We start from the raw sequence: 26,677 nt of genomic DNA on the forward strand, positions 1-26,677 counted from the left end.
TTGCTGATGCTGTTGCTGTTGCTGCTGCTGATTTTGCTGGTTTTGCTGTTGATGTTGCTGCTCCTGCAACTGTTGTTACTGCTGAAGGTGCTGCAGTTGCTGCTGGTGTTGCTGTTGCTGCTGCTGCTGCAGTTGTTTTTGCTGCTGCTGCAGTAGTGGCTGCTGCTGTTGCTGCTGCAGTTGCTACTGTTGCTGTTGCTCCTGATGTTACTGCTGCTGTTGCTGTTGCCGTTGCTGATCCTGTTGCAGTTGCTGATGATCCTATTACTGATGTTGCCGCTGCCGCTGTTCCTCCTGTTGTTGGTAAAGCTGTTGCTGCTGCTGCTGTTGCTGATATTCCTGTTACTGCTGTTGCTGATGCTACTGCTGTTGCTGTTCCTTTGGCTGATGTTGCTGATGCTACTGCTGTTGCTGTTCCTTTGGCTGTTGTTGCTGCTGCAGCTCCTGCTGTTGCTACTGCTGCTGTTACTGTTGTTGCTGCTGCTGTTTTTGCTGAAGCTGTTGCTATTGTTGCTGCTGAGCTTGCTGGTGTTGCTGTTGCGTTTGCTGCTCTTGCTGCTGTTGTTGCTGAAGTAGCTGCAGTTGCTGCTGGTGTTGCTGTTGCTGCTGCTGCAGTTGTTTTTGCTGCTGCAGTTGTTTTTGCTGCTGCAGTTGTTTTTGTTGCTGTTGCTGTTGCGGCTGCTGCTGTTGCTGTTGCAGCTGCTGCTGCAGTTGTTGTTTCTGCTGCTGTTGCAGCTGTTGCTGTTGCTCATGATCCTATTACTGAAGTTGTTGCTCCTGTGCTGTTGCTGTTGCTGCTGCTGATGTTGCTGATGCTGCTGTTGCTACTGCACTTGCTACTGTTGCTGTTGCTCCTGTTGTTGCTGCTGCTGTTGCTGTTGCTGATCCTGTTGCTGCTGTTGCTGCTGCTGTTCTTGCTGTTCCTGTTGCTGCTGTTGCTGCTGCTGTTGCTGCTGTTGTGGCAGTTGTGGCTGTTGTTGTTGCTGGTGATTTTTTTGCTCTTGCCTTTGATGCTGCCGTTGCTATTGGTGCTGTTAGTGTTGCTGGTGGTCTTGTTAAGGCTGTTTTTGCTGTTGCTGTACCTGCTTCGGTAGCGGCTATTGCTGTTGCTGTTGCTGCAGCTGCTGCAGTTGTTGTTGATGCTGTTTCTGCTGGTGTTGGGCAGCTGCTGTTGCTGATGATCCTATTACTGATGCTGTTGCTGCCGCTCCTCCCCCTGTTGCTGGTAAACCTGTTGCTGCTGCTGCTACTGTTGCTGATATTCCTGTTACTGCTGTTCTTGCTGATGCTGCTCCTGCTGTTGCTGGTAAAGCTGTTGCTGTTGCTGCTGTTGCTGATGCTATGGCTGTTGCTGTTCTTTTGGCTGCTGTTGCTGATGCTACTGCTGTTGCTGTTCCTTTGGCTGTTGTTGCTGCTGCAGCTCCTGCTGTTGCTACTGATGCTGTTACTGTTGCTGCTTTTGTTGCTGCTGGTGGTCTTGCTGATGCTATTGCTTTTGCTGCTACTGATCTTGCTGGTGTTGCTGTTGATTTTGCTGCTCCTGCTGCTGTTGTTACTGCTGAAGGTCCTGCAGTTGCTGCTGGTGTTGCTGATCCTGTTGCTACTGTCAGTGTTGTGCTGTTGCTGTTGCTGCTGTTGTTCTCATGGTGGTTGATATTCCTGTTGCTGCTGTTCCTGTTGCTGCTGTTGCTGATGTGGCTGCTATTGCTGCTGTTGCTGCTAATGCTTTTGCTACTGCTACCATTACTGATGTTCCTGTTACTGCTGTTGTTGCTGACTCTGCTCCTGCTGTTGTTACTGGCGCTGTTGCTGTTGCTGCTGCTGCTTTTGCTTCTCTTACTGCTGTTGCTGATATTCCTGTTACTACAGTTGTTGCTGCTGCTGCTCCTGCAGTTGCTACTGTCGCTGTTGCTGCTGTTGTTAATGCTGCTGTTGTTTTTCCTGCTAAATCTTTGCTGCTGTTGCTGATATTCCTGTTACTGTTGTTCTTACTGCCACTGCTCCTGCTGTTGTTACTGTTGCTGTTGCTGCTGTTGCTGCTGCTGTTGCTGTTCTTTTTGCTGCTGTTGCTGCTTGCATTCTGCTGTTGCTGTTGCTGCTGCTGCTGATGTTGCTGTTGCTGTTCCTATTGCTGTTCTTGCTGTTGCTGCTGCTGTTGCTGCTGATGTTGCTGTTCTTGCTGTTCCTGTTGCTGCTGCCACTGCTGCTGTTGTTGCTGATCCTGTTGCTACTGTTCCTGTTGCTGTTCTTGCTGCTGCTGCTGCTGTTCCTGCTGCAGTTGATATTCTTGTTGCTGCTGTTGCTGATGTTGTTGCTACTGCTGTTGCTGCTACCATTGCTGATGTTCCTGTTACTGCCATTGTTGCTGCCTCTGCTCCTGCTGTTGCTACTGTCACTGTTGCTGCTGTTGATGTTGCTGATATTCCTGTTACTAATGTTGTTGCTGCTGCTGCTCCTTCTGTGGCTACTGTCTCCATTGCTGTTGCTGCTGTTGCTGATACTATTGTTGTTGTTGCTGCTAAAGCTGTTGCTGCTTCTGCTTTTGCTGATATTTCTGTTACCGCTGTTGTTACTGCCGCTGCTCCTGCTGTTGATACTGTTGCTCTTGCTGCTGTTGCTGCTGCTGCTGTTCGTTTTGCTGTTGTTGCTTTTTTGCAGTTCTTGTTGTGGTTGCAACTGCTGTCGTTGCTGCTGTTGCTATTGCTGCTTTCGTTCTGCTGTTGCTCCTGCTGCTGATGTTACTGTTGCTGATCGTGCCTCTGCTGCTGTTATTGCTGTTTCTTTTGTTGCTGTTGCTGCTGTTGTTCCTGTTCCTGTTGTTGCTGTGCCTGTTGCTGCTGTTCCTGTTGCTGCTGTTGTGGCTGCTGCTGCTGTTGCTGTTTTTGCTGCTGCTGTTCCAGTTGCTGCTGTTATGCTGCTGTTATGTTTTTACTGTTCTTGTTGCTGCTGCTGTTGCTGCTGCTGTTATGCTGCTGTTGCTGTTGCTGCTGTTGCTGTTACATTTTTTTTTGCTGCTGTTATTACTGCTTTTCCTGTTCCTGTTTTTGCTGCTCCTGTCGCTGTTCCTGCTGTTGTTGCTGCTGCTACTATTGCTGCGGTTGTTTCTCCTAATGCTGTTGCTGTTCCTGTTGCTGCTGTTGCTGCTGTTGATGCTGTTCCTATTGCTGCTGTTTATGTTGCTATTGCTGCTGTTGCTGCTGCTGCTGCAGCTGCTGCTGCGACGATTGCTGCTGCTGTTTTTGCTGTTCCTGTTGCTGCTGCTGTTGCTCTTGTTGCTGTTCCAGTTGCTGCTGTTGTTGCTGCTGCTTTTTCTGCTGTTATTGCTGCTCCTGTTGTTGCTGTTGCTGCTGATGCTGAAGTTGTTGCTGCTGTTATGCTGCTGTTCCTGTTGCTGGTGTTGCTGCTGCTGTTAATGTTCTTTTTGTTGCTGTTGCTTCTGTCGCTTCTGTTGTTGCTGTTGCTGCAGGTACGGTTGCTGATGTTCCTGTTGCTGCTGCTGTTGCTGTTATTGCAGTTGCTGTTGCTGCTGTTGCTGTTTTTGCTGTTCCTGTTGCTGCTGTTGCTGCTGCTGTTGCTGCTGTTGATGCTGTTCCTATTGCTGCTGTTTATGTTGCTATTGCTGCTGTTGCTGCTGCTGTTGCAGCTGCTGCTGCGACGATTGCTGCTGCTGATTTTGCTGTTCCTGTTGCTGCTGCTGTTGCTCTTGTTGCTGTTCCAGTTGCTGCTGCTGTTGCTGCTGTTGATGCTGTTCCTATTGCTGCTGTTTATGTTGCTATTGCTGCTGTTGTTGCTGCTGTTATGCTGCTGTTCATGTTGCTGGTGTTGCTGCTGCTGTTAATGTTCTTTTTGATGCTGTTGCTTCTGTTGCTTCTGTTGTTGCTATTGCTGCAGATATGGTTGCTGCTGTTCCTGTTGCTGCTGCTGTTGCTGTTATTGCAGTTGCTGTTGCTGCTGTTGCTGTTTTTGCTGTTCCTGTTACAGCTGTTGCTGCTGCTGTTGTTGCTGTTGATGCTGTTCCTATTGCTGCTATTTATGTTGCTATTGCTGCTGTTGCTGCTGCTGTTGCAGCTGCTGCTGCGACGAATGCTGCTGCTGTTTTTACTGTTCCTGTTGCTGCTGCTGTTGCTCTTGTTGCTGTTCCAGTTGCTGCTGTTGTTGCTGCTGCTTTTTCTGCTGTTGTTGCTGTTCCTATTGTTGCTGTTGCTGCTGATGCTGCTGTTGTTGCTGCTGTTATGCTGCTGTTCCTGTTGCTGGTGTTGCTGCTGCTGTTAATGTTCTTTTTGATGCTTTTGCTTTTGCTGCTGCTGCTGCGGTTGCTGTTGGTACAGTTGCTGATATTGTTGCTGCTGTTTTTGCTGCTGCTGCCGTTGTTGTAGCTGCTGTTGTTGCTGTTGCTTCTATTCCAGCTACTGCTGTTGTTGATGCTGCTGCTCCTGCTGTTGCTGATAATGCTGTTGCTGCTGCTGTTGTTGCTAAAGCTGCTTCTGTTGCTGCTGCTGATGTTTCTGGTGTTGCTGTTGCATTTGCTGCTCTTGCTGCTGTTGTTGCTGCTGAAGCAGCTGCAGTTGCTGCTGGTGTTGCTGTTGCTGCAGCTGCTGCAGTTGTTGCTGCTGTTGCTGATGTTTCTTCTATTCCTGTTACTGCTGTTGTTGATGCTGCTGCTCCTGCTGTTGCTGCTAATGCTGTTGCTGCTGCTGCTGTTGCTGATATTCCTGTTACTGCTGTTCTTGCTGATGCTGCTCCTGCTGTTGCTGCTAATGCTGTTGCTGCTGTTGCTGATGCTACTGCTGTTGCTGTTCCTTTGGCTGCTGTTGCTGATGCTACTGCTGTTGCTGTTCCTTTGGCTGTTGTTGCTGCTGCAGCTCCTGCTGTTGCTACTGCTGCTGTTACTGTTGTTGCTGCTGCTGTTTTTGCTGATGCTGTTGCTGTTGTTGCTGCTGATGTTGCTGGTGTTGCTGTTGCGTTTGCTGCTCTTGCTGCTGTTGTTGCTGAAGCAGCTGCTGTTGCTGCTGGTGTTGCTGTTGCAGCTGCTGCTGCAGTTGTTGTTTCTGCTGCTGTTGCGGCTGTTGCTGTTGCTCATGATCCCATTACTGAGGTTGTTGCTCCTGTGCTGTTGCTGTTGCTGCTGCTGATGTTGCTGATGCTGCTTTTGCTGCTGCACTTGCTACTGTTGCTGTTGCTCCTGTTGTTGCTGCTGCTGTTGCTGATCCTGTTGCTGCTATTGCTGCTGCTGTTGCTGTTCTTGCTGTTCCTGTTGCTGCTGTTGCTGCTGCTGTTGCTGCTGTTGTGGCAGTTGTTGCGGTTGTTGTTGCTGGTGATTTTTCTGCTCTTGCTTTTGATGCTGCTGTTGCTATTGGTGCTGTTAGTGTTGCTGGTGGTGTTGCTAAAGTTGTTTTTGCTGTTGCTGTACCTGCTTCTGTAGTGGGTATCGCTGTTGCTGTTCCTGCTGCTGTTGCAGATGTTGTTGCTGATGTTTCTGCTGGTGTTGGTGTTGCTGATGATCCTATTACTGATGCTGTTGCTGCCGCTGCTCCACCTGTTGCTGGTAAAGCTGTTGCTGCTGCTGCTGTTGCTGATCCTGTTGCTGCTGTTGTTGCTGTTCCTGTTGCAGCTTTTGCTGCTGCTGTAGCTGCTGCTTTTGCTGCTGTTGCTGTTGCTGCTGCTGTTGCTGTTGCTGCTGATTATGCTGCTCTTGCTGTTGTTGATGCTGCAGCTCCTGCTGTTGCTGCTCTTGTTGCTTTTGCTGTTTTTCCTGCTGCTGTTGTTGATGCTGATGCTGATGTTGCTGGTGTTGCTTTTGCTTTTCCTGCTGCTGCTGCTGTTACTGTTGGTACAGTTGCTGATGTTGCTGCTGCTGTTTTTGCTGCTGCTGCAATTGTTGTATCTGCTATTGCTGCTGTCGCTGATATTCCTGTTACTGCTGTTTTTGATGCTGCTTCTGCTGCTATTGCTTGTAATGCCGTTGCTGTTGCTGGTAATGCTGTTGTTGCTGCTGCAGTTGCTGATCCTGTTGCTGCTATTGCTGCTGCTGTTGCTGTTCTTGCTGTTCCTGTTGCTGCTGTTGCTGCTGCTGTTGCTGCTGTTGTGGCAGTTGTTGCGGTTGTTGTTGCTGGTGATTTTTCTGCTCTTGCTTTTGATGCTGCTGTTGCTATTGGTGCTGTTAGTGTTGCTGGTGGTGTTGCTAAAGTTGTTTTTGCTGTTGCTGTACCTGCTTCTGTAGTGGGTATCGCTGTTGCTGTTCCTGCTGCTGTTGCAGATGTTGTTGCTGATGTTTCTGCTGGTGTTGGTGTTGCTGATGATCCTATTACTGATGCTGTTGCTGCCGCTGCTCCACCTGTTGCTGGTAAAGCTGTTGCTGCTGCTGCTGTTGCTGATCCTGTTGCTGCTGTTGTTGCTGTTCCTGTTGCAGCTTTTGCTGCTGCTGTAGCTGCTGCTTTTGCTGCTGTTGCTGTTGCTGCTGCTGTTGCTGTTGCTGCTGATTATGCTGCTCTTGCTGTTGTTGATGCTGCAGCTCCTGCTGTTGCTGCTCTTGTTGCTTTTGCTGTTTTTCCTGCTGCTGTTGTTGATGCTGATGCTGATGTTGCTGGTGTTGCTTTTGCTTTTCCTGCTGCTGCTGCTGTTACTGTTGGTACAGTTGCTGATGTTGCTGCTGCTGTTTTTGCTGCTGCTGCAATTGTTGTATCTGCTATTGCTGCTGTCGCTGATATTCCTGTTACTGCTGTTTTTGATGCTGCTTCTGCTGCTATTGCTTGTAATGCCGTTGCTGTTGCTGGTAATGCTGTTGTTGCTGCTGCAGTTGTTGTAACTGCTTTTGCTGCTATTGCTGATGTTTCTGTTACTGCTGTTGTTGATGCTGCTTCTCCTGCTGTTGCTGGTAATGCTGTTGCTGTTGCTGGTAATGCAGTTGCTGCTGCTGTTGCTGCTACTGTTGCTGCTGCTGCTGTTGTTGCTGCTGTTGTTGCTGCTGTTGCTGATTATTTTGCTACTGTTGCTTTTGCTGCTGCTATTGCTGCTGCTGTTGCTGATCCTGTTGCTGCTGTTGCTGCTATTGTTAATGTTCCTGTTGCAGCTTTTGATGCTGCTGTTGCTGCTGCTGTTGCTTCTGCTGTTGCTGCTGCTGTTGTTGCTGCTGTTGCTGTTGCTGCTGATATTCCTGTTCCTGCTGTTGTTGATGCTGCTGCTCCTGCTGTTGCTGATAATGCTGTTGCTGTTGCTTGTAATGCTGTTGCTGTTACTTTTGCTGCTGTTGCTGTTGCTGCTGTTGCTATTGCTGTTTTTGTTGTTCCTGTTGCTGTTGTTGCTGCCTTTGCATTTGTTGCTATGGCTGCTTCCGTTGCTGCTGCTGATGTTGCTGGTGTTGCTGTTGCATTTGCTGCTGTTGTTGCTGCTGAAGCAGCTGCAGTTGCTGTTGCTGTTGCTGTTGCTGCTGCTGTTGCTGTTGCTGCTGATTATGCTGCTCTTGCTGTTGTTGATGCTGCAGCTCCTGCTGTTGCTCCTCTTGTTGCTATTGCTGTTTTTCTTGCTGCTGCTGTTGTTGCTGCTGTTGTTGCTGCTGTTGCTGATGATTTTGCTACTGTTGATTTTGCTGCTGCTGTTGCTACTGCTGTTGTTGTTGATCCTGTTGCTGCTATTGCTGCTGTTGTTGCTGTTCCTGTTGCAGATTTTGCTGCTGCTGTTGCTGCTGCTGTTGCTGCTGCTGTTGCTGCTCTTGTTGCTATTGCTGTTTTTCCTGCTGCTGTTGTTGCTGCTTTTGATGATTCTGTTGTTGCTCTTGCTGCTGCTGTTGCTGCTGCTGTTGCTGTTGCTGTTGATTATGCTGCTCTTGCTGTTGTTGCTGCTGCTGCTGTTGCTGCTCTTGTTGTTATTACTGTTTTTCCTGCTGCTGCTGTTGTTGCTGCTGTTGCTGTTGCTGATGATTTTGCTACTGTTGCCTTTGCTGCTGCTGTTGCAGCTGCTGTTGCTGATCCTGTTGCTGCTATTGCTGCTGTTGTTGCTGTTCCTGTTGCAGCTTTTGCTGCTGCTGTTGCTGCTCTTGTTGCTATTGCTGTTTTTCCTGCTGCTGTTGTTGTTGCTGCTTTTGATGATTCTGTTGTTGCTGTTGCTGTTGCTGCTGCTGTTGCTGTTGATTATGCTGCTCTTGCTGTTTTTGCTGCTGCAGCTCCTGCTGTTGCTGCTCTTGTTGCTATTGCTGTTTTTCCTGCTGCTGTTGTTGTTGCTGCTGTGGATGATGCTAGTGTTGCTTTTGCTTTTGTTGCTGCTACTGCAGTTGCTGTTGGTACAGTTGCTGATGTTGCTGCTGCTGTTTTTGCTGCTGCTGCCGTTGTTGTAGCTGCTGTTGCTGATATTCCTGTTACTACTCTTGTTGATGCTGCTGCTCCTGCTGTTGCTGGTAATGCTGTTGCTGCTGCTGCTGCGGTTGCTGCTTTTGCTATTGCTGTTTTTGCTGTTCCTGTTGCTGTTGTTGCTATGGCTGCTTCTGTTGCTGCTGCTGATGTTGCTGGTGTTGCTGTTGCATTTGCTGCTCTTGCTGCTGTTGATGCTGAAGCAGCTGCAGTTGCTGCTGGTGTTGCTGTTGCTGCAGCTGCTGCAGTTGTTATTGCTGCTGCTGCTGTTGTGGCTGCTGCTGTTGCTGATGATCCTATTACTAAAGTTGTTGGTGCCAATGATCCTCCCGTGCTATTGCTGTTGTTGCTGCTGCTGTTTTTGCCTCTAATGTTGCTGTTGCTGTTGCTGATCCTGTTACTGCTGTTGCTGTTCTTGCTGTTCCTGTTGCTGCTGTTGTGGCAGCTGTTGCTCTTGTTACTGCTGTTGATTATTCTGCTCTTGCTGTTGATGCTGCTGTTGCTCCTGCTGTTGCTACTGTTGCGGTTAGTGTTGCTGGTGGTGTTGCTAATGCTGTTTTTGCTGATGCTGCTGCTGTTGCTGCAGCTGTTGCTGTTCTTGCTGTTCCTTTAGTTGCTGTTGTTGCTGCTGTTGCTGCTGTTTCTTGCTGCTGTTGCTTCTGTCACTGTTGCTATTGTTGCTATTGCTGATGCTGCTGATTTTGCTGCTCTTGCTGTTGTTGCTGCTGCAGCTCCTGCTGTTGCTACTGCTGCTGTTGCTGCTGATGTTGCTGCTCCTGTTACTGCTGTTCATGGAGCTGCTGCTTATATTGCTGTTGCTGTACCTGCTTCTGTAGCGGCTATCGCTTTTGCTGTTGCTACTGATGCAGTTGTGGTTGCTGCTGCTGCTGTTGCTGAGTTTGCTGCTGCTGTTGTTGCTGTTTTTACTGCTACTGCAGTTGCTGTAGCTGCTGTTGCTGCAATTTCTGATATTCCTGTTACTGCTGTTGTTGCTGCCACTGCTCCTGCTGTTGATGGTTATGCTGTTGCTGTTGCTGTTGCTGCTGCGGCTGCGGTTGCTGTTCCTTTTGCTGCTTTTGCTGTTGCTGCTGTTGCTGTTAATGTTTTTGCTGTACCTGTTGCTGTTGTTGCTGCCTCTGTTGCTGCAGCTGATACTGCTGGTTTTGCTGTTGCATTTGCTGCTCTTGTTGATGTTGTTGCTGCTGAAGCAGCTGCAGTTGCTGCTGGTGTTGCTGTTGCTGTTGCTGCTGTTGTTGTTGCTGCTGTTTCTGCTGGTGTTGGGCTGCTGCTGTTGCATCCTATTACTGATCCTATTACTGATGCTGTTGCTGCCGCTGCTCCTCCTGTTGCTGGTAAAGTTGTTGCTGCTGCTGCTGTTGCTGATATTCCTGTTACTGCTGTTCTTGCTGATGCTGCTCCTGCGGTTGCTGGTAAAGCTGTTGCTGTTGCTGATGCTACTGCTGTTGCTGTTCCTTTGGCTGCTGTTGCTGATGCTGCTGTTCCTTTGGCTGTTTTTGCTGCTGCAGCTCCTGCTGTTGCTACTGTTGCTGTTACTGTTGCTGCAGTTATTGCTGCTGCTTTTCTTGCTGATGCTGTTGCTGTTGCTACTGTTACTGCTGCTTTTGTTGCTGCTGCTGTTGCTACTACTGCTGTTGCTGTTCCTGCTGTTGCTGCTTTTGCTGGTCCTGTAGCTGTTTTTGCTGCTGCTGCTGTTGTAGCTGCTGCTGCTGCTGTTGATGTTGCTACTGCTGCAGGTTTGCTGCTGTTTCTGCTACTGTTTTTGCTGTTGCTGCTGCTGATGTTGGTGGCGTTGCTGTTTTTGCTCCTGCTGGTGCAGCTGCTGTTGCTGCTGATGTTGCTGATGTCGCTGCAGTTTTTACAGCTGCTGTTGCTGCTGTTGCTGTTGCTGCAGCTGTTATTGCTGTTGCTGGTTCTGTTGCTGCTGCTGTCGCTGCTGCTGCTGATGTTCTTGTTGGTGTTGCTCTTCCTTTTGCTGCTGTTCCTGTTGCTGCTGTTGCTCATGTGGCTGCTATTGCTGCTTTTGCTGCTACTGCTGTTGCTGCTGCTTCCATTGCTGATATTCCTGTTGCTGTTGTTGCTGCCTCTGCTCCTGCTGTTGCTGCTGTTGTTGCGGCTGCTATTGCTTCTCTTGCTACTGATGCTGCTGCTGATGTTGCTGATATTCCTGTTAATACTGTTCTTGCTGCTCAAGCTCCTGCTGTTGCGACTGTCGCTGTTGCTGTTGCTGCGGTTGCTGATGCTATTGTTGTTGTTGCTGCTAAAGCTTTGCTGCTGCTGCTGTTGCTGATATTCCTGTCACTGCTGTTGTTACTGCCACTGCTCCTGTTGTTGTTACTGTTGCTGTTGCTGTTGGAGCTGTTGCTGCTGCTGTTGCAGTTCCTTTTGCTGCTGTTGCTGCTTTTGCTGCTGTTGCTGTTGCTGTTGCTGCTGTTACGATTCTTTTTGCTCATGTTGCTGCTGTTGTTGCTGCTGTTCCTATTGCTGCTAATGCTGTTGCTGCTGTTCCTGTTGCTGTCGTTGCTGCTGCTGTTGCTGTTCCTGCTGCTCTTGCTGTTCCTGTTGCTGTTCCTGATGTTGTTGCTACTGCTACAATTGCTGCGGTTTTTGCTCCTAATGCTGTTGCTGTTCCTGTTGCTGCTGTTGCTGCTGCTGTTGCTGCTGTAGATGCTGTTCCTATTGCTGCTGTTATTGTTGCTTTTCCTATTTCTGCTGATGCTGTCGCTGTTGCTGTTGCTGCTGTTGCTGTTGCTGCTGCTGTTGCTCTTGTTGCTGCTGTTACTGCTGCTGTTGAAGCTGCTGCTGCTACGACTGCTGCTGCTGTTTTTGCTGTTCCTGTTGTTATTATTGCTGATGTTATTGCTGCTGTTTTTTCTGTTCCTGTTGTTGTTGTTCCAGCTGCAGCTGCTGTTGCTGTTGTTCTTGCTGCTGCTGTCGCTGTTGCTATTTCTGCTTTAGTGATGCTGCTCTGGTTCCAACTGCTGTTGTTGCTGCTATTACTATTGCTGGGGTTGTTGCTGCTGCTGCTCTTGCTGTTCCTGTTTCTGCTGTTGCTGCTGCTGCTTTTGCTTCTCTTGCTGCTGTTGCTGCTGCGCCTGTTGCTGCTAATGCTGTTGCTGCTGCTCCTGCTGTTACTATTGTTGCTGCTGCTGTTCCTGTTCCTGCTGCTATTCCTGTCGTTGCTGCTGTAATGCTGTTCTTGCTGATGCTGCTGTTGTTGTTGCTGCTGTTATTGTTCTTTTTGCTGCTGTTGCTGCTGTTGTTACTGCTGTTCCCGTTGCTGCTGCTGTTGCTGCTGCTGTTGCTGTTCCTGTTGCTGCTGTGGCTGTTCCTGTTGCTACCGTTGTTTCTGTTCCTGTTGCTACTTTTCCTCTTGCTGTTGTAGATGTTCCTGTTGCTGTTGCTGCTACTGTTGCTGCTGCTGTTGCTGTTCTTACTGTTCCTGTTGCTGGTGTTACTGCTGCTGTTGCTGTTCTTGTTGTTGCTGTTGCTGCTGCTGTTACTGTTCATTTTGCTGCTGTTGCTTCTGTTGTTCCTGCAGTTGCTGCTGTTGCAGCTGCTGCTGCTACGATTGCTGCTGCTGTTTTTGCTGCTGCTGTTTCTGTTGATGCTATTCCTTTTGCTGCTGTTTCTGTTGCTGTTATTGCTGTTGCTGCTGCTGTTGCAACTGCTGCTGCTACGATTGCTGCTGCTGTTTTTGCTGCTGCTGTTGCTGTTGATGCTGTTCCTCTTGCTGCTGTTTCTGTTGCTGTTGTTCCTTTTCCTGTTGCTGCTGTTCTTTTTGCTGCTCTTGCTGCTGGTGTTGCTGCTGTTCCTGTTGCTGCTGTTGCTGTTTCTGCTGTTCCTGTTGCTGTTGTTGCTGCTGCTCTTGCTGTTCCTGCTGCTTTTGCTGTTGTTGCTGCTATGTTATGCTACTGTTGCTGCTGTTGCTGCTGCTGCTGTTACTGTTTGTTTTTTGCAGCTGTTGCTGCTGTTGTTGCTGCTGTTCCCATTGCTGCTGCTGTTGGTGCTGTTTCTATTGCTGTTGCTATTGCTGCTGTTGCTTTTGCTGTTACAGTTGCTGTTGCTGATCCTGTTGCTGCTGTTGCTGATGCTGTTGCTGTTCCTGTTGCTGCTGTTGCTGCTGCTGCTGTTACTGTTTGTTTTTTGCTGCTGTTGCTGCTGTTGTTGCTGCTGTTCCCATTGCTGCTGCTGTTGGTGCTGTTTCTATCGCTGTTGCTATTGCTGCTGTTGCTTTTGCTGTTGCAGTTGCTGTTGCTGATCCTGTTGCTGCTGTTGCTGATGCTGTTGCTGTTCCTGTTGCTGCTGTTGCTGCTGCTGTTGCTACTGTTATTGCTGTTCTTGTTGCTACATTTCCTGTTGCTGTTGTAGCTGTGCCTGTCGCTGTTGCTGCAGCTGTTGCTGCTATTGCTGCTGCTTTTGCTGTTCTTGCTGTCACTGTTCCTGTTATTGCTGTTGCTGCTGCTGCTGTTGTTGCTGCTGTTATGCTGCTGTTCCTGTTGCTGCTGTTGCTGCTGCTCTTACTGTTCTTTTTGCTGCTGTTGCTTCTGTTGTTGCTGCAGTTGCTGTTGCTGCTGTTCCTGTTGCTGCTGCTGTTGTTGTGCCTGTTGCTGCTGTTGCTCTTGCTGTCCCTGCTGTTGCTGTTGCTGTTGTGTTGTTGTTGCTGTTCCTTGATGCTGCTATTCCTGTTGTTACTGCTGTTGCTGTTGCTGTTGCTGCTCATACTGTTGCTGCTGCTATTATGCTGTTGCCGCTCCTGTTGCTGCTGTTGCTGTTGTTGCTGTTCCTGTTGCTGCTGTTGTTGCTGTTCCAGTTGCTGGTGTTCCTGTTGCTGCTGTTGTTGCTGCTGTTGCTGCCGCTGCTATTCTGTTCCTGCTATTGTTGCTGCTGTTACTATTGCTGGGGTTGTTGCTGCTGCTGCTCTTGCTGTTCCTGTTTCTGCTGTTGCTTCTGCTGGTTTTGCTTCTCTTGCTGCTGTTGCTGCTGCTGATGTTGATGATATTCCTGTTACTACTGTTTTTGCTGCAGCTGCTCCTGCTGTTGCTACTGTCGCTGTTGCTGCTGTTGTTAATGTTGTTTTTGTTGTTTCTGCTAAAGCTTTGCTGCTGCTGCTTTTGATGATATTCCTGTTACTGCTCTTACTACCACTGCTCCTGCTGTCGTTACTGTTGCTATTGCTGCTTTTGCTGCTGCTGTCGCGGTTCCTTTTGCTGCTGTTGCTTCTTTTCCTGCTGCTGTTGCTGTTGCTGCTTCCATTCTGCTGTTGTTGTTGCTGCTGATCCTCTTTGCTGTTCTTGCTCTTGTTGCAGCTGTTACTATTGCTGTTGCTGCTGATGTTGCTGTTCTTGCTGTTCCTGTTGCTACTGTTGCTGCTGCTGTTGCTGTTGTTGCTGCTGCTGTTGCTGTTCCTGCTGCTGCTGCTCTTGTTGCTGCTGTTATGCTGCTGCTGCTGTTGCTGCTACTGCTGTTACTGTTCTTTTTACTGCTGTTGCTGCTGTTGTTGCTGCTGAGCCTGTTGCTGCTAATGCTGTTGCTGCTTTTGCTGTTACTATTGTTTCTGCTGCTGTTCCTGTTCCTGCTGCTGTTCCTGTCATTGCTGCTGTTATGCTGTTGTTGCTGATGTTGCTGTGCTGCTGCCTCTGTTATTGTTCTTTTTGCTGCTGTTGGTGCTGTTGTTGCTGCTGTTCCCGTTGCTGATGCTGTTGCTGTTCCTGTTGCTGTTGTTGCTGCTGCTGTTGCTACCTTTTTTGCTGTTCCTGTTGCTACTTTTCCTGTTGCTGTTGTAGCTGTGCCTGTCGCTGTTGCTGCTGCTGTTGCTGCTATTGCTGCTGCTTTTGCTGTTTTGCTGTCACTGTTCCTGTTGTTGCCGCTGTTATGCTGCTGTTCCTGTTGCTGCTGTTGCTGCTGCTCTTATAGTTATTTTTGCTGCCGTTGCTTCTGTTGTTGCTGCAGTTGCTGTTGCTGCTCTTCCTGTTGCTGCTGCTGTTGCTGTGCCTGTTGCTGCTGTTGCTCTTGCTGTGCCTGCTGTTGCTGTTGTGTTGTTGTTGCTGTTCCTTGATGGTAACATTCATGTTGCAACTGCTGTTGTTGTTGCTGTTGCTGCTCATACTGTTGCTGCTGCTATTATGCTGTTGCTGCTGTTCCTGTTGCTGCTGTTGCTCTTGCTGTGCCTGCTGTTGCTGTTGCTGTTGTGTTGTTGTTGCTGTTCCTTGATGGTGCTTTTCCTGTTGCTACTGCTGTTGCTGTTGCTGTTGCTGCTCATACTGTTGCTGCTGCTATTATGCTCTTGCTGCTCCTGTTGCTGCTGTTGCTGTTTTTGCTGTTCCAGTTGCTTTTGAGCCTGCTACTGCTGTTGTTGCTGCTGTTTCTGCCGCTGCTATTCTGTTCCTGCTATTGTTGCTGCTGTTACTATTGCTGGGGTTGTTGCTGCTGCTGCTCTTGCTGTTCCTGTTTCTGCTGTTGCTGCTGCTGCTTTTGCTTCTCTTGCTGCTGTTGCAGCTGCTGATGTTGCTGATATTCCTGTTACTACTGTTTTTGCTGCTGCTGCTCCTGCTGTTGCTACTGTCGCTGTTGCTGTTGCTGCTGTTTTTAATGCTGTTTTTTGTTGTTGCTGCTAAAGCTTTGCTGCTGTTGCTTTTGCTGATATTCCTGCTCCTGCTGTTGTTACTGCCACTGCTCCTGCTTTTGTTACTATTGCTGTTGCTGCTTTTGCTGCTGCTTTTGCTTTTCCTTTTCCTGCTGTTGCTTCTATTGCTGCTGCTGTTGCTGTTGCTGCTTTCGTTCTGCTGTTGCTGTTGCTGCTGATCCACTTTGCTGTTCTTGCTCTTGTTGCAGCTGTTGCTATTGCTGTTGCTGCTGCTGTTGCTGTTGTTGCTTCTGCTGTTGCTGTTCCTGCTGCTGCTGTTGTGGCTGTTCCTTTTGTTGCTGCAGCTTTGGCTGTTATTGTTGCAGTTGCTGGTGCTGTTGCTGCTGTTCCTGTTTCTGCTGCTGTAGCTGCACCTGTTGCTGCTGTTGCTGTGCCTGCTGCTGTTGCTGTTCCTGCTTCTGCAGTTGCTGTTGCTTTTGTGTAGTTTTTGCTGTTACTATTGCTGCGATTGTTGCTGCTACTGCTTTTTAAGCTGCTATTGCTGCTGCTGTTCCTGTAGCGGCTGCAGTTGCAACTGTTGCTTTTGCTGTTGCTGATCCTGTTGCAGCTGTTGCTGCTTTTGTTGCAGCTGATGCCTTTCCTGTTGCTGCTGCCGCTGCTGCTGTTGTTGCTGATCCTATTGATACTGTTCCTGTTGCTGTTGCTGCTGCTGTTCCTGCTGCGGTTGCTAATCCTGTTGCTGCTGTTCCTGTTGTTCTGTTGCTGTTGCTGCTGCTGTTCCTCCTGCGGTTGATATTCCTGTTGCTCCTGTTCCTGTTGCTGCTGTTGCTCATGTGGCTGCTATTGCTGCTTTTGCAGCTACTGCTGTTGCTGCTGCTAGCATTACTGATATTCCTGTTGCTGTTGTTGCTGCCTCTGCTCCTGCTGTTGCTGCTGTTGTTGCGGCTGCTATTGCTTCTCTTGCTACTGATGCTGCTGCTGATGTTGCTGATATTCCTGTTAATACTGTTCTTGCTGCTCAAGCTCCTGCTGTTGTGACTGTCGCTGTTGCTGTTGCTGCGGTTGCTGATGCTGTTGTTGTTGTTGCTGCTAAAGCTTTGCTGCTGTTGCTGATGCTGATATTCCTGTCACTGCTGTTGTTACTGCCACTGCTCCTGTTGTTGTTACTGTTGCTGTTGCTGTTGGAGCTGTTGCTGCTGCTGTTGCAGTTCCTCTTGCTGCTGTTGCTGCTTTTGCTGCTGTTGCTGTTGCTGCTGCTGCTGTTACGATTCTTTTTGCTCATGTTGCTGCTGTTGTTGCTGCTGTTCCTATTGCTGCTAATGCTGTTGCTGCTGTTCCTGTTGCTGTCGTTGCTGCTGCTGTTGCTGTTCCTGCTGCTCTTGCTGTTCCTGTTGCTGTTCCTGATGTTGTTGCTACTGCTACAATTGCTGTGGTTTTTGCTCCTAATGCTGTTGCTGTTCCTGTTGCTGCTGTTGCTGCTGCTGTTGCTGCTGTAGATGCTGTTCCTATTGCTGCTGTTATTGTTGCTTTTCCTGTTGCTGCTGATGCTGTCGCTGTTGCTGTTGCTGCTGTTGCTGTTGCTGCTGCTGTTGCTCTTGTTGCTGCTGTTACTGCTGCTGTTGAAGCTGCTGCTGCTACGATTGCTGCTGCTGTTTTTGCTGTTCCTGTTGTTATTATTGCTGATGTTATTGCTGCTGTTGTTACTGTTCCTGTTGCTGCTGTTCCAGCTGCAGCTGCTGTTGCTGTTGTTCTTGCTGCTGCTGTCGCTGTTGCTATTTCTGCTGTTAGTGATTCTGCTCTGGTTCCAACTGCTGTTGTTGCTGCTATTACTATTGCTGGGGTTGTTGCTGCTGCTGCTCTTGCTGTTCCTGTTTCTGCTGTTGCTGCTGCTGCTTTTGCTTCTCTTGCTGCTGTTGCTGCTGCTGGTGTTGCTGATATTCCTGTTACTACTGTTTTTGCTGCTGCTGCTCCTGCTGTTGCTACTGTCGCTGTTGCTGTTGCTGCTGTTGTTCATGCAGTTTTTGTTGTTGCTGCTAAAGCTTTGCTGCTGTTGCTTTTGCTGATATTCCTGCTCCTGCTGTTGTTACTGCCACTGCTCCTGCTTTTGTTACTGTTGTTGTTGCTGCTTTTGCTGCTGCTGTTGCTTTTCCTTTTCCTGCTGTTGCTTCTATTGCTGCTGCTGTTGCTTTTGCTGCTTTCGTTCTGCTGTTGCTGTTGCTGCTGATCCACTTTGCTGTTCTTGCTCTTGTTGCACCTGTTGCTATTGCTGTTGCTGCTGCTGTTGCTGTTGTTGCTTCTGCTGTTGCTGTTCCTGCTGCTGCTGCTGTTGTTGCTGCTGTTATGCTGCTGTTGCCGTTGCTGCTGTTGCTGCTACTGCTGTTACTGTTCTATTTGCTGCTGTTGCTGCTGTTGATTCTGCTGCGCCTGTTGCTGCTAATGCTGTTGCTGCTGCTGCTGTTACTATTGTTGCTGCTGCTGTTCCTGTTCCTGCTGCTATTCATGTCGTTGCTGCTGTAATGCTGTTCTTGCTGATGCTGCTGTTGTTGTTGCTGCTGTTATTGTTCTTTTTGCTGCTGTTGCTGCTGTTGTTGCTGCTGTTCCCGTTGCTGCTGCTGTTGCTGTTCCTGTTGCTGCTGTGGCTGTTCCTGTTGCTACCGTTGTTGCTGTTCCTGTTGCTACTTTTCCTCTTGCTGGTGTAGTTGTTCCTGTTGCTGTTGCTGCTGGTGTTGCTGCTGCTGTTGCTGTTCTTACTGTTCCTGTTGCTGGTGTTGCTGCTGCTGTTGCTGTTCCTGTTGTTGCTGTTGCTGCTGCTGTTAGTGTTCATTTTGCTGCTGTTGCTTCTGTTGTTGCTGCAGTTGCTGCTGTTGCAGCTGCTGCTGCTACGATTGCTGCTGCTGTTTCTGTTGATGCTGTTCCTTTTGCTGCTGTTTCTTTTGCTGTTATTGCTGTTGCTGCTGCTGTTGCAGCTGCTGCTGCTACGATTGCTGCTGCTGTTTTTGCTGCTGCTGTTGCTGTTGATGCTGTTCCTCTTGCTGCTGTTTCTGTTGCTGTTGTTGCTTTTCCTGTTGCTGCTGTTCTTTTTGCTGCTCTTGCTGTTGTTGTTGCTGCTGTTCCTGTTGCTGCTGTTGCTATTTCTGCTGTTCCTGCTGCTGTTGTTGCTGCTGCTCTTGCTGTTCCTGCTTCTTTTGCTGTTGTTGCTGCTATGTTATGCTACTGTTGCTGCTGTTGCTGCTGCTGCTGTTACTGTTTGTTTTTTGCTGCTGTTGCTGCTGTTGTTGCTGCTGTTCCCATTGCTGCTGCTGTTGGTGCTGTTTCTATTGCTGTTGCTGTTGCTGCTGTTGCTTTTGCTGTTGCAGTTGCTGTTGCTGATCCTGTTGCTGCTGTTGCTGATGCTGTTGCTGTTCTTGTTGCTGCTGTTCCTGCTGCTGTTGCTACTGTTTTTGCTGTTCCTGTTGCTACATTTCCTGTTGCTGTTGTAGCTGTGCCTGTCGCTGTTGCTGCAGCTGTTGCTGCTATTGCTGCTGCTTTTGCTGTTCTTGCTGTCACTGTTCCTGTTATTGCTGTTGCTGCTGCTGCTGTTGTTGCTGCTGTTATGCTGCTGTTCCTGTTGCTGCTGTTGCTGCTGCTCTTACTGTTCTTTTTGCTGCTGTTGCTTCTGTTGTTGCTGCAGTTGCTGTTGCTGCTGTTCCTGTTGCTGCTGCTGTTGTTGTGCCTGTTGCTGCTGTTGCTCTTGCTGTGCCTGCTGTTGCTGTTGCTGTTGTGTTGTTGTTGCTGTTCCTTGATGGTGCTATTCCTGTTGCTACTGCTGTTGCTGTTGCTGTTGCTGCTCATACTGTTGCTGCTGCTATTATGCTGTTGCTGCTCCTGTTGCTGCTGTGGCTGATGTTGCTGTTCCAGTTGCTGTTGTACCTTTTGCTGCTGTTATTGCTGTTGTTGCAGCTGCTACTGTTACGATTGCTGCTGCTGTTTTTGCTGTTCCTGTTGTTATTATTGCTGATGTTATTGCTGCTGTTGTTACTGTTCCTGTTGCTGCTGTTCCAGCTGCAGCTGCTATTGCTGTTCTTCTTGCTGCTGCTGTTGCTGTTGCTATTTCTGCTCTTAATGCTGCTGCTCGGGTTCCACTTGCTGCTGTTGCTCCTGCTGTTGCTGCTGTTGCTGTTTCTGCGATTGATGCTGCTGTAGATGTTCCTATTGCTGCTGTTGTTGCTGCTGCTGCTGTTGCTGCTATTGTTGCTGTTCCTGCTGCAGCTTTTGTTCCCCTTTCTAGTGTTGCAGCTTTGGCTGATATTGTTGCTCTTGCTGTTGCTGCTGATGCTGTTGCTGTTGCTGCTGCTGTTGCTCTTGTTGCTGTTCCTGTTGCTGCTGTTAATGCTGTTCCTGTTGTTGCAGTTGCTGCTGCTGCTGTTGCTGCTGTTATGCTGCTGTTGCTGCTGCTGCTGCTGCTGTTACGATTCTTTTTGCTCATGTTGCTGCTGTTGTTGCTGCTGTTCCTGTAGCTGCTGCTGTTGCTACTGTTGTTTTTGCTGTTGCTGATCCTGTTGCTGCTTTTGCTGCTGCTGTTGCTGTTCCTATTGCTGCTGTTGCTGCTGTTGTTCCTGTTCCTATTGCTACTTTTCCTGTTGCTGATGTTGCTGTTCTTTTTGCTGTTGTTGCTTCTGTTGTCGCTGCAGTTGCTGTTGCTGCTATTCCTGGTGCTGTTGTTGCTGCTGCTGTTGCTGTTGTTGCTGCTGTTGATGATGTTCCTGCTGTTGTTGCTACTTCCACTATTGCTGCGGTTGTTGCTCCTAATGCTGTTGCTGTTGCTGTTGCTGCTGCTGTTGCTGCTGCAGCTGCTCTTGCTGTTGCTGTTTCTGCTGTTACTGCTGTTGCTGTTATTGTAGCTCTTGCTGTTGCTGCTGATGCTATTGCTGCTGTTGCTGCTGTTCCTGTTGCTGCTTTTGTGGCTGTTCCTTTTGTTGCTGCAGCTTTGGCTGTTATTGTTGCAGTTGCTGGTGCTGTTGCTGCTGTTCCTGTTTCTGCTGCTGTAGCTGCACCTGTTGCTGCTGTTGCTGTGCCTGCTGCTGTTGCTGTTCCTGCTTCTGCTGTTGCTGTTGCTTTTGTGTAGTTGTTGCTGTTACTATTGCTGTGATTGTTGCTGCTACTGCTTTTTAAGCTGCTATTGCTGCTGCTGTTCCTGTAGCGGCTGCAGTTGCAACTGTTGCTTTTGCTGTTGCTGATCCTGTTGCAGCTGTTGCTGCTTTTGTTGCTGCTGATGCCTTTCCTGTTGCTGCTGCCGCTGCTGCTGTTGTTGCTGATCCTATTGATACTGTTCCTGTTGCTGTTGCTGCTGCTGTTCCTGCTGCGGTTGCTAATCCTGTTGCTGCTGTTCCTGTTGTTCTGTTGCTGTTGCTGCTGCTGTTCCTCCTGCGGTTGATATTCCTGTTGCTCCTGTTCCTGTTGCTGCTGTTGCTCATGTGGCTGCTATTGCTGCTTTTGCTGCTACTGCTGTTGCTGCTGCTAGCATTACTGATATTCCTGTTGCTGTTGTTGCTGCCTCTGCTCCTGCTGTTGCTGCTGTTGTTGCGGCTGCTATTGCTTCTCTTGCTACTGATGCTGCTGCTGATGTTGCTGATATTCCTGTTAATACTGTTCTTGCTGCTCAAGCTCCTGCTGTTGTGACTGTCGCTGTTGCTGTTGCTGCGGTTGCTGATGCTGTTGTTGTTGTTGCTGCTAAAGCTTTGCTGCTGTTGCTGATGCTGATATTCCTGTCACTGCTGTTGTTACTGCCACTGCTCCTGTTGTTGTTACTGTTGCTGTTGCTGTTGGAGCTGTTGCTGCTGCTGTTGCAGTTCCTCTTGCTGCTGTTGCTGCTTTTGCTGCTGTTGCTGTTGCTGCTGCTGCTGTTACGATTCTTTTTGCTCATGTTGCTGCTGTTGTTGCTGCTGTTCCTATTGCTGCTAATGCTGTTGCTGCTGTTCCTGTTGCTGTCGTTGCTGCTGCTGTTGCTGTTCCTGCTGCTCTTGCTGTTCCTGTTGCTGTTCCTGATGTTGTTGCTACTGCTACAATTGCTGCGGTTTTTGCTCCTAATGCTGTTGCTGTTCCTGTTGCTGCTGCTGTTGCTGCTGTAGCTGCTGTTCCTATTGCTGCTGTTATTGTTGCTTTTCCTGTTGCTGCTGATGCTGTCGCTGTTGCTGTTGCTGCTGTTGCTGTTGCTGCTGCTGTTGCTCTTGTTGCTGCTGCTGTTGAAGCTGCTGCTGCTACGATTGCTGCTGCTGTTTTTGCTGTTCCTGTTGTTATTATTGCTGATGTTATTGCTGCTGTTGTTACTGTTCCTGTTGCTGCTGTTCCAGCTGCAGCTGCTGTTGCTGTTGTTCTTGCTGCTGCTGTCGCTGTTGCTATTTCTGCTGTTAGTGATTCTGCTCTGGTTCCAACTGCTGTTATTGCTGCTATTACTATTGCTGGGGTTGTTGCTGCTGCTGCTCTTGCTGTTCCTGTTTCTGCTGTTGCTGCTGCTGCTTTTGCTTCTCTTGCTGCTGTTGCTGCTGCTGGTGTTGCTGATATTCCTGTTACTACTGTTTTTGCTGCAGCTGCTCCTGCTGTTGCTACTGTCGCTGTTGCTGTTGCTGCTGTTGTTAATGCTGTTTTTGTTGCTGCTGCTAAAGCTTTGCTGCTGTTGCTTTTGCTGATATTCCTGCTCCTGCTGTTGTTACTGCCACTGCTCCTGCTTTTGTTACTGTTGTTGTTGCTGCTTTTGCTGCTGCTGTTGCTTTTCCTTTTCCTGCTGTTACTTCTATTGCTGCTGCTGTTGCTGTTGCTGTTTTCGTTCTGCTGTTGCTGTTGCTGCTGATCCACTTTGCTGTTCTTGCTCTTGTTGCAGCTGTTGCTATTGCTGTTGCTGCTGCTGTTGCTGTTGTTGCTTCTGCTGTTGCTGTTCCTGCTGCTGCTGCTGTTGTTGCTGCTGTTATGCTGCTGTTGCTGTTGCTGCTGTTGCTGCTACTGCTGTTACTGTTCTTTTTGCTGCTGTTGTTGCTGTTGTTGCTGCTGCGCCTGTTGCTGCTAATGCTGTTGCTGCTGCTGCTGCTGTTACTATTGTTGCTGCTGCTGTTCCTGTTCCTGCTGCTATTCCTGTCGTTGCTGCTGTAATGCTGTTCTTGCTGATGCTGCTGTTGTTGTTGCTGCTGTTATTGTTCTTTTTGCTGCTGTTGCTGCTGTTGTTGCTGCTGTTCCCGTTGCTGCTGCTGTTGCTGTTCCTGTTGTTGCTGTGGCTGTTCCTGTTGCTACCGTTGTTGCTGTTCCTGTTGCTACTTTTCCTCTTGCTGTTGTAGATGTTCCTGGTGCTGTTGCTGCTGCTGTTGCTGCTGCTGTTGCTGTTCTTACTGTTCCTGTTGCTGGTGTTGCTGCTGCTGTTGCTGTTCCTGTTGTTGCTGTTGCTGCTGCTGTTAGTATTCATTTTGCTGCTGTTGATTCTGTTGTTGTGCAGTTGCTGCTGTTGCAGCTGCTGCTGCTACGATTGCTGCTGCTGTTTTTGCTGCTGCTGTTTCTGTTGATGCTGTTCCTTTTGCTGCTGTTTCTGTTGTTGTTATTGCTGTTGCTGCTGCTGTTGCAGCTGCTGCTGATACGATTGCTGCTGCTGTTTTTGCTGCTGCTGTTGCTGTTGATGCTGTTCCTCTTGCTGCTGTTTCTGTTGCTGTTGTTGCTTTTCCTGTTGCTGCTGTTCTTTTTGCTGCTCTTGCTGCTGTTGTTGCTGCTGTTCCTGTTGCTGCTGTTGCTGATTCTGCTGTTCCTGTTGCTGTTGTTGCTGCTGCTCTTGCTCTTCCTGCTGCTTTTGCTGTTGCTGCTGCTATGTTATGCTACTGTTGCTGCTGTTGCTGCTGCTGCTGTTACTGTTTGTTTTTTGCTGCTGTTGCTGCTGTTGTTGCTGCTGTTCCCATTGCTGCTGCTTTTGGTGCTGTTTCTATTGCTGTTGCTGTTGCTGCTGTTGCTTTTGCTGTTGCAGTTGCTGTTGCTGATCCTGTTACTGCTGTTGCTGATGCTGTTGCTGTTCCTGTTGCTGCTGTTGCTGCTGCTGTTGCTACTGTTTTTGCTGTTCCTGTTGCTACATTTCCTGTTGCTGTTGTAGCTGTGCCTGTCGCTGTTGCTTCAGCTGTTGCTGCTATTGCTGCTGCTTTTGCTGTTCTTGCTGTCACTGTTCCTGTTATTGCTGTTGCTGCTGCTGCTGCTGTTGCTGCTGTTATGCTGCTATTCCTGTTGCTGCTGTTGCTGCTGCTCTTACTTTTCTTTTTGCTGCTGTTGCTTCTGTTGTTGCTGCAGTTGCTGTTGCTGCTGTTTCTGTTTCTGCTGCTGTTGTTGTGCCTGTTGCTGCTGTTGCTCTTGCTGTGCCTGCTGTTGCTGTTGCTGTTGTGTTGTTGTTGCTGTTCCTTGATGGTGCTATTCCTGTTGCTACTGCTGTTGCTGTTGCCGTTGCTGCTCATACTGTTGCTGCTGCTATTATGCTGTTGCCGCTCCTGTCGCTGCTGTTGCTGTTGATGCTGTTCCTGTCGCTGCTGTTGCCGCTCCTGTTGCTGCTGCTGTTGCTGTTCCAGTTGCTGGTGTTCCTGTTGCTGCTGTTGTTGCTGCTGTTGCTGCCGCTGCTATTCTGTTCCTGCTATTGTTGCTGCTGTTACTATTGCTGGGGTTGTTGCTGCTGCTGCTCTTGCTGTTCCTGTTTCTGCTGCTGTTGCTGCTGCTGCTTTTGCTTCTCTTGCTGCTGTTGCTGCTGCTCATGTTGATGATATTCCTGTTACTACTGTTTTTGCTGCAGCTGCTCCTGCTGTTGCTACTGTCGCTGTTGCTGTTGCTGCTGTTGTTAATGCTGTTTTTGTTGTTTCTGCTAAAGCTTTGCTGCTGCTGCTTTTGATGATATTCCTGTTACTGCTCTTACTGCCACTGCTCCTGCTGTCGTTACTTTTGCTATTGCTGCTTTTGCTGCTGCTGTCGCTGTTCCTTTTGCTGCTGTTGCTTCTTTTCCTGCTGCTGTTGCTGTTGCTGCTTCCGTTCTGCTGTTGTTGTTGCTGATGATCCTCTTTGCTGTTCTTGTTCTTGTTGCAGCTGTTACTATTGCTGTTGCTGCTGATGTTGCTGTTCTTGCTGTTCCTGTTGCTACTGTTGCTGCTGCTGTTGCTGTTGTTGCTGCTGCTGTTGCTGTTCCTGCTGCTGCTGCTCTTGTTGCTGCTGTTATGCTGCTGTTGCTGTTGCTGCTGTTGCTGCTACTGCTGTTACTGTTCTTTTTACTGCTGTTGCTGCTGTTGTTGCTGCTGCGCCTGTTGCTGCTAATGCTGTTGCTGCTGTTGCTGTTACTATTGTTGCTGCTGCTGTTCCTGTTCCTGCTGCTGTTCCTGTCATTGCTGCTGTTATGCTGTTGTTGCTGATGTTGCTGTGCTGCTGCCTCTGTTATTGTTCTTTTTGCTGCTGTTGGTGCTGTTGTTGCTGCCGTTCCCGTTGCTGATGCTGTTGCTGTTCCTGTTGCTGTTGTTGCTGCTGCTGTTGCTACCTTTTTTGCTGTTCCTGTTGCTACTTTTCCTGTTGCTGTTGTAGCTGTGCCTGTCGCTGTTGCTGCTGCTGTTGCTGCTATTGCTGCTGCTTTTGCTGTTTTGCTGTCACTGTTCCTGTTGTTGCCGCTGTTATGCTGCTGTTCCTGTTGCTGCTGTTGCTGCTGCTCTTATTGTTATTTTTGCTGCCGTTGCTTCTGTTGTTGCTGCAGTTGCTGTTGCTGCTCTTCCTGTTGCTGCTGCTGTTGCTGTGCCCGTTGCTGCTGTTGCTCTTGCTGTGCCTGCTGTTGCTGTTGTGTTGTTGTTGCTGTTCCTTGATGGTACTATTCATGTTGCAACTGCTGTTGTTGTTGCTGTTGCTGCTCATACTGTTGCTGCTGCTATTATGCTTTTGCTGCTCCTGTTGCTGCTGTTGCTGTTGTTGCTGTTGCTGTGGCTGCTTTTCCAGTTGCTGTTGTTGCTGCTGCTGTTGCTACAGTTTTTGGTGTTCCTGTTGCTACTTTTCCTGTTGCTGTTGTAGCTATGCCTGTCGCTGTTGCTGCAGCTGTTGCTGCTATTGCTGCTGCTTTTGCTGTTCTTGCTGTCACTGTTCCTGTTGTTGCTGTTGTTAGGCTGTTGTTCCTGTTGCTGCTTTCTGCTGCTCTTATTGTTATTTTTTTTGCCGTTGCTTCTGTTTTTGCTGCTGCTGCTGTTACTGTTTTTTTTTAGCTGCTGTTGCTGCTGTTGTTGCCGCTGTTCCCATTGCTGCTGCTGTTGGTACTGTTTCTATTGCTGTTGCTGATGCTGCTGTTGCTTTTGCTGTTGCTGTTGCTGTTGCTGATCCTGTTGCTGCTGATGCTGATGATGTTGCTGTTCCTGTTGCTGCTGTTCCTGCTGCTGTTGCTACTGTTTTTGCTGTTCCTGTTGCTACTTTTCCTGTTGCTGTTGTAGATGTGCCTGTCGCTGTTGCTGCAGCTGTTAGTGCTATTGCTGCTGCTTTTGCTGTTCTTGCTGTCACTGTTCCTGTTGTTCCTGTTGCTGCTGTTGCTGCTGCTATTACTGTTCTTTTTGCTGCTGTTGCTTCTGTTGTTGCTGCAGTTGCTGTTGCTGCTGTTCCTTTTGCTGCTGCTGTTGCTGTGCCTGTTGCTGCTGTTGCTCTTGCTGTGCCTGCTGTTGCTGTTGCTGTTGTGTTGTTGTTGCTGTTCCTTGATGGTGCTATTCCTGTTGCTACTGCTGTTGCTGTTGCTGTTGCTGCTCATACTGTTGCTGCTGCTATTATGCTGTTGCCGCTCCTGTTGCTGCTGTTGCTGTTGTTGCTGTTGCTGTTGTTGCTGTTCCTGTTGCTGCTGTTGACGCTCCTGTTGCTGCTGTTGTTGCTGTTCCAGTTGCTTTTGTTCCTGTTGCTGCTGTTGCTGCCGCTGCTATTCTGTTCCTGCTATTGTTGCTGCTGTTACTATTGCTGGGGTTGTTGCTGCTGCTGCTCTTGCTGTTTCTGCTGTTGCTGCTGCTGCTTTTGCTTCTCTTGCTGCTGTTGCTGCTGCTGATGTTGATGATATTCCTGTTACTACTGTTTTTGCTGCAGCTGCTCCTGCTGTTGCTACTGTCGCTGTTGCTGTCGCTGCCGTTGTTAATGCTGTTTTTGTTGTTTCTGCTAAAGCTATGCTGCTGCTGCTTTTGATGATATTCCTGTTACTGCTCTTACTGCCACTGCTCCTGCTGTCGTTACTGTTGCTATTGCTGCTTTTGCTGCTGCTGTCGCTGTTCCTTTTGCTGCTGTTGCTTCTTTTCCTGCTGCTGTTGCTGTTGCTGCTTCCGTTCTGCTGTTGTTGTTGCTGCTGATCCTCTTTGCTGTTCTTGCTCTTGTTGCAGCTGTTACTATTGCTGTTGCTGCTGATGTTGCTGTTCTTGCTGTTCCTGTTGCTCCTGTTGCTGCTGCTGTTGCTGTTGTTGCTGCTGCTGTTGCTGTTCCTGCTGCTGCTGCTCTTGTTGCTGCTGTTATGTTGCTGTTGCTGTTGCTGCTGTTGCTGCTACTGCTGTTACTGTTCTTTTTGCTGCTGTTGTTGCTGCTGCGCCTGTTGCAGCTAATGCTGTTGCTTCTGTTGCTGTTACTATTGTTGCTGCTGCTGTTCCTGTTCCTGCTGCTGTTCCTGTCATTGCTGCTGTTATGCTGTTGTTGCTGCTGCTGCTGTTATTGTTCTTTTTGCTGCTGTTGGTGCTGTTGTTGCTGCTGTTCCCGTTGCTGATGC

The 26,677-nt window shown here is 48.9% G+C and overlaps 2 pseudogenes; both read right to left on the reverse strand.

Annotated features, from left to right (window-relative positions):
• Window positions 1-477: 477 nt before the first annotated feature.
• On the reverse strand, window positions 478-6,529 carry LOC121287893 (annotated as a pseudogene).
• A 9,435-nt stretch (window positions 6,530-15,964) lies between these two features.
• The window catches only part of LOC121288402, a 36,095-nt pseudogene continuing 25,382 nt past the window's right edge, over window positions 15,965-26,677 (reverse strand).

The sequence above is a fragment of the Carcharodon carcharias genome, chromosome 15, assembly GCF_017639515.1.
Source record: "Carcharodon carcharias isolate sCarCar2 chromosome 15, sCarCar2.pri, whole genome shotgun sequence".
NCBI classification, from domain to species: domain Eukaryota; kingdom Metazoa; phylum Chordata; class Chondrichthyes; order Lamniformes; family Lamnidae; genus Carcharodon; species Carcharodon carcharias.